The 5,707-nt window shown below is 39.7% G+C and overlaps 1 non-coding gene across 1 annotated transcript; it reads right to left on the bottom strand.

Moving 5' to 3' along the window:
- Positions 1 to 537: 537 nt before the first annotated feature.
- Positions 538 to 610, bottom strand: TRNAK-UUU (transfer RNA lysine (anticodon UUU)). Its single transcript has one exon. It is a non-coding gene; the product is annotated as a tRNA-Lys (tRNA).
- Positions 611 to 5,707: the final 5,097 nt, after the last annotated feature.

Raw genomic sequence — 5,707 nt, 5'->3', positions numbered from 1 at the left:
TTCAGTCACTCAGTCGTGTCCCACTCTTTGCAACCGCATAGACTGCAGCACGCCAGGCTTCCCTGTCCTTCACTGTTTCCTGGAGTTTGTTCAAACTCATGTCCATTGAGTCGATGATGTCATCCAGCCATCTGATCCTCTTTCCCAGCATCAGGGTCTTTTCTAATGAGTTGGCTCTTCGCATCGGGTGGCCGAAGTATAGGAGCTTCATCTTCAGAATCAGTCCTTCCGATGAATATTCAGGGTGGATTTCCTTTAGGACTGACTGGTTTGGAACATCACAAAACAATATTTGGACCCATTTTCATGGGACTAGTGAAAGTGAAAGTTGCTCAGTCGTGTCCGACTCTACAGTCCATGGAATTCTCCAGGCCAGAATACTGGAGTGGGTAGCTGTTCCCTTCTCCAGGGGATCTTCCCAACCCTGGGATAGAACCTAGGCCTCCCATATTGCAGGTGGAATTCTTTAGCAGCTGAGCCACAAGGGAAGCCCAAAAGCTTAGTATCCTCTAAGCACAAGAAGATGCTTAAACCTCCTGCCTGGACAGGGACATGAACCCTGGACCCTCAGATTAAAAGTCTGATGCTCTACCAACAGAGCTACCCAGGTTCCTGAAGGCTCTTGTCTTGGAAAGAGAAGATGGTGCATTTGCCTTGTGCTGGGTGTAAGGAGGAAGGAAGCCTTCACTGGTAATGCTAAGCCCGTGTTACATTCGTGTTCCTCGTTTGACAGACATCAATGGACAAGCCTGCCAGGCTTGTGCCAGGCATTTCAGGGATCAAGGCGAGTAGAGGTGGAGGCTTATAGACCGTGTTTCCAATGAAGTAAAAATTATAAATTAAGCAAACCAGCTGTTGAATTATATTCTATCCTCCTGCCAAAAGAAATACTCTAGAGACGTCAAAAACTGCAAGTTGGCGAATATTAAAGGCAGCTGAATTTAATTATTATCACAAATGCCCGGGTGTTCTGTTGATGGTCATGTTTAGGTGAGTCATAAAGACATAGATAATTTACAAGTTACACATTTATTCCAAAATTTTAATTTTTCCTGTCTTGGATTCAGCAATATCTCCACTTGGGTTGTTTAATCAAGATTTTTCACAACATTTCTGTCTTGTTAAGAAGTGCCAAATTAGGTAATCCTTCTTAAGGCACTGAAGGTTTTAGATAGTTTTTTATTCCAAATTGTGGAAACCAGTCTGCTGAGGCTATAGCAATTTGAATTGCCAATAAATTTCTTAAAACACTAATTAAATTCAGAAATATATCACTAATATTATATAACATGTTCAAATATTGTGATAGGGTTGCATGTGGTAAACTGCATCTATTATAGAAAATATTACATATTTTAATTCATGACAAAATTGCTATTTTATATCATTTAAAATTTTCTTTAGAGTAATAACTATGTCAATTCATGGATCTTCTTTCAAATTTCTCCATGTGGAGGTATTATAAATAGAACTTAAAAGTAGTGGTTAGATATTCAATTTGTTAAAAATCTGTGTTCAATTAACAAAATACCCTGATCTATGATTTGTCAGAAGATAGGCTTTCTAACATTTGTTTTGAAAATGTTTATACATAGTCATGAAAATATTTTCATTTTCTTTTTCTAAATTCTTTATAGTTTATCAGAATCTCACTTTGTTGTCTATTTTATATCAGTTTCTTTCTGTTTGGAAAAAAAATCTCTGAAATTAAAAATACATAGTTTAATAGCTTTGGAAGTGGAATGTTATAGTAGATCTGTTTTGTTTCTTTTTTAAAAATAAGCAATGGATCATTTGTATTCATTCAAATAAATATAGATAGCACACATTCAAAATTAATTTCAATTTTGATGATTATTCACTTTTTATTTGGGAATATTATTTTACTGAATTCTCCCAGTACATCTTAGTCTTGTCTAAGCTGGATCTAGTTACTTTAAGGAGAATATATTCCATACCTCATTACATGCTAAATTTTGGTTTAGTGTCAAATTTCATGTTCCATCATGGTAGTCCATCTTTGGGCAGGTCCAGAAAACACCAAATTCCATCTCTGTAATCGTTCCAAAGAGCAGATAAGCCATTTCTCCCAGCAATAAGTTCCAACTATGTTCCACACAGCACAGATGCTTCTGGACTTTTGGTACAAATTTTGGCTGACTCATCTTCTTCTTTGCCAGCTATGTTAGTGCTATTGGGCAAGCCTTTCAACTTGTTTTTTCTATCAGTCTCCTAAGTCAGTCCCTAAAACTGAAAGCTATTTTCTCAGTTTTTCAGTAAAGGCTAAACTTATTTTCACAACTGCTGTAAAACCCAGTGAAATACATAAATATTGACTTGTTTTCCTTTTGTTGTAGTTCAGCGATACATGTAATGAAGACACAATTCTTTGATATGAATTTTGATGCTTCTACAGCCTGACTGCACTGAGTGATAATAACTTTTTAAAGTTGTATATGTTTTCTTTTCTCACTTTATTACTCATCAGATTCATGGCCTCATCTTGAATTTTCAGTCCTTAAAAATGTTCATTCACTTCATTATGTTTGTCTGCATTATATTTTTGTTTATTTTATTGCCTTAAATTGAAACCATTTGTACTAAACCTGAATATTTTCCATTTTTTCTGTAAATACTTTGCTTTTATTGAGCTAAAAAGCATTATTATGCTTGGCAAGTTTTAGATACAGAGTGTCATTTTTTTAAAGAACATCACAGTAAGGGTCTCAATTGGAATCACTTATGTTTACTGAATATTATTGACTATACTTTATCCCTTTTTTCAGTGCTGTAATTGCATTTGTATTTTTTCTGTGTGAGAATTATATTTTGTGATGTGTAGTTGTACCTTTATTTGGTAAAGAATATGAGGTTGTAGGCCCTGGAGGAGTATTCTTGCCTGGAGAATCCCATGGACAGAGGAGCCTGGTGGGTTACAGTCCATAGGGTCACGCAGAGCCGGACAGGACTGAAGTGACTTAGCACACGTGCATGCATGAGGTTGTAGCAACTTCATCTGATCTATTCATATTGTGAATTGATGAGAAAATTTTGCTAATTTGCATTTTTTAAATACCAATTACATTTTCATTAGAGAATATATAGTAAATTGTTCAGGAATTTTATGTGCGTCATCCTTGACAGAAATTTGCTCACTTTTTTTGGTTCCTAGCTTAAAAATATTTAAGCAACATGCTGAGTTCCACTTTCATATATTTCATTTCTTTCATGATCTGAATGATCTACGGCATTAGGCAACAGAACTCAAAATATGTATAATTTAGCCACATTTTCATCTAAAATATGCATGCAAATAACTTTGAAAATAAAAGTTAAAATTTGTGTATATTAAACATTTTTATTTTGAAGGACTCAAAATTATATCAAAATGAAAGGTGATGTATACATTATAATGAATGAATATCAACTTTTAACAAAAATTAGTGAGAATATTTTAATATACTTTTTCTTAAAATTTAATTATATCACATTCAATATTTCATAAAAATAAAACGAGATGCATTTCCAGCATTCAATGTCCATATAGCTGCCAATGTAAAGAATCAATATCAAGCCTCATACATGTTATCTAAACCTATTTCCACAAATATAAGGGTAATATAAACTTTTGAAAATTGCAAAATGCAATTTGCAACTGCTGTGAACATCTTGAAATTTGTGAGACTCTTCTAAACTGTGAATTGGAACAGGAAGTGCATCAGGAAAAAATACGGAGAAGGCACTGGCGACCCACTCCAGTACTCTTGCCTGGAAAATCCCATGGACAGAGGAGCCTGGTAGGCTGCAGTCCATGGGGTTGGGAAGAGTCGGACACAACTGAGTGACTTCACTTTCACTTTTCACTTTTCACTTTCTTGCATCGGAGAAGGAAATGGCACCCCACCCCAGTGTTCTTGCCTGGAGAATCCCAGGAATGGGGGAGCCTGGTGGGCTGCTGTCTATGGGGTCGTACAGAGTCGGACACGACTGATGTGGCTTAGCAGCAGCAGCAGCAGCAGCAACAGGAAAATATAGATGGTTGTCATTACTGGGAAATGATAGTTTATGTGGAAAGAATCTGTCTTAGTCCCCCTTCAGACTGCTTTAACAAAATACCATTCATTGAGTAACTTATAAACAGCAGAAGTTTATTGTTCATAGTTCCGGAGGCTTAGAAGTCCGAGATCAGGGTGCCAGCATGGCTGGGTTCTGGTGGGAGCTTTCTTGCAGACAAATGCCTTTCTGCCGTGTCCTCCTAAGGCAGGGGCCGTGCTGGGGAAGTGGAGCCTGGAGAGCACAGGGAAGACCCAACCCTGGGCGCTTCCTCCATCTGGATGCTCTTGTGTCTTTTATCACGTCCTTTTATAATAAACTGGTGAGTGAAAGTCGCTCAGTCGTGTCTGACTTTTTGCGGCCCCATGGGCTATACAATCCATGGAATTCTCCAGGCCAGAATACTGGAGTGAGTAGCCTTTCCCTTCTCCAGGGGATCTTCCCAACCCTGGGATCAAACCCAGGTCTCCCGCATTGCAGGCCGATTCTTTACCAGCTGAGCCACCAGGAAAGCCCAATAGATTGATAGACCGAAGGTAAACAGCTTTCCTGAGTTCTGTGAGCTGCACTAGTGAATTAATCACACCTGAGGAGTGGGTGGAACGAGCCTCTGACTTGCAGCTGATTGGTCAGAAGCACAGGTGGCCAGGTGGACCTGAGGTTGGTACCTGCAGTTGACGGCGAAGCAGTCTCCTGGGATGGAGCCCTTTCTCTGTGGATCCGGTGCCGCCTCCCGGGAGACAGTGTCTGAACTGAGGTCAGTTGTAGGATGCCCAGATGATGTCAGATAGCGTCAGAGGACAGTGTGGTGTGGGGCGGAAGTCCGCATATGTGTTGCCAGAAGCATTGCGAGTGTGAGAGTAAAGGAGAAACACAGGGCTTCCTGGGGAAGGGGATGGTGGGCGCAGTGGTAAAGAATCTGCCCGCCAGTGCAGGAGATGTGGGTTCGATCCCTGGTCCGGGCAGATCCCATGTATGGCAGAGCAACTATAAGCCCAGGAACTGCAGTACTAAGCCCAAGTGCTGAAAGTACTGAGCTAGTGCTCTAGAGCTTGCGAGCCTCAACCATTGAAGCCCGAATACTGGTGCTCTGCAGCAAAAGAAGCCACCAAAATAAGCCCCTGCTCGCTGCAACTACAGGAAAATCTAGCACAGCCAAAAATAAAATTACAAACCTCATGGGCAGAAGAGCCTGGTGGGCAACAGTCCATGGAGTCACAAAGAGTTGGACACGACTGAATTGCCGTAGCAGCAGCATATACACAAAAAAGGAGACGTGCGGAAGACAGACTGGGGTACTTGTTATACACAATGTTATTTTCCATGACACTTATCCCAATGTGTAATTCATTTTTAATTTTTATATTATCTGTTTGCCATTTGTTTTCCTTTTGGGGGTTTGGGGGAGGTAATAAATCCTACCTCCTTTCTTCTCTGAGTTCCGAATCCATTAAGAAATAAAACACTTAAGTCAGACAGGAATAAAAACATCAGCGTGGTTGCTGATGACACTGTCGCGACAATTCCACTTGTGCTGATGTTTATGACTCATTCAAAGAGAGATGCCTGAGTTTTCCTAAGTTCACCTTGGTCCTGGAAGGGTATAAGTCGTACTCACAATGCTCCATTCCCCACTTTTTCCAGAAGATACGGT

Source organism: Capricornis sumatraensis, chromosome 2 (genome assembly GCF_032405125.1).
Source record: "Capricornis sumatraensis isolate serow.1 chromosome 2, serow.2, whole genome shotgun sequence".
Taxonomy (NCBI): Eukaryota; Metazoa; Chordata; class Mammalia; order Artiodactyla; family Bovidae; genus Capricornis; species Capricornis sumatraensis.
Note: the sequence above shows the minus strand (reverse complement) of the source record. Positions and strands in the feature narration are given on the sequence as shown.